This window comes from Penaeus monodon, chromosome 22 (genome assembly GCF_015228065.2).
Source record: "Penaeus monodon isolate SGIC_2016 chromosome 22, NSTDA_Pmon_1, whole genome shotgun sequence".
Lineage (NCBI taxonomy): Eukaryota > Metazoa > Arthropoda > Malacostraca > Decapoda > Penaeidae > Penaeus > Penaeus monodon.
The window spans coordinates 27,156,050-27,156,306 of NC_051407.1; the positions used below are offsets into that span (position 1 = coordinate 27,156,050).

General features: G+C 46.3%; 1 protein-coding gene across 1 annotated transcript in view; it reads left to right on the forward strand.

Moving 5' to 3' along the window:
* Positions 1 to 257, forward strand: part of LOC119587059 (ets DNA-binding protein pokkuri-like) — a 21,642-nt gene that overhangs the window by 2,592 nt on the left and 18,793 nt on the right. The window lies entirely within an intron of this gene.

Consider the following 257-nt stretch of genomic DNA (forward strand, 5'->3'; position numbering starts at 1 on the left):
CGCGAATTCGTTGCGACCAAGTGTTATAAATATTCACGACGTCTCCGTAACGGACTCGTGTCGCTCCTCAGTCAAGCATTATAACCCCGCGCTGTAATTTATTCTCATTAGCCATATAACTCTTCATTTTTCCTCTCTCTCCACTTCCCGTCTTCGTTCCTCTCCCCTCGTCATCTGATTCTGCTTCTTCCCTCTCCTCGTTCTCTCTTTCCTCTCCTTCTTCCTCGCTTTTTTCCCCTTTTCCATTTTTCCCACTT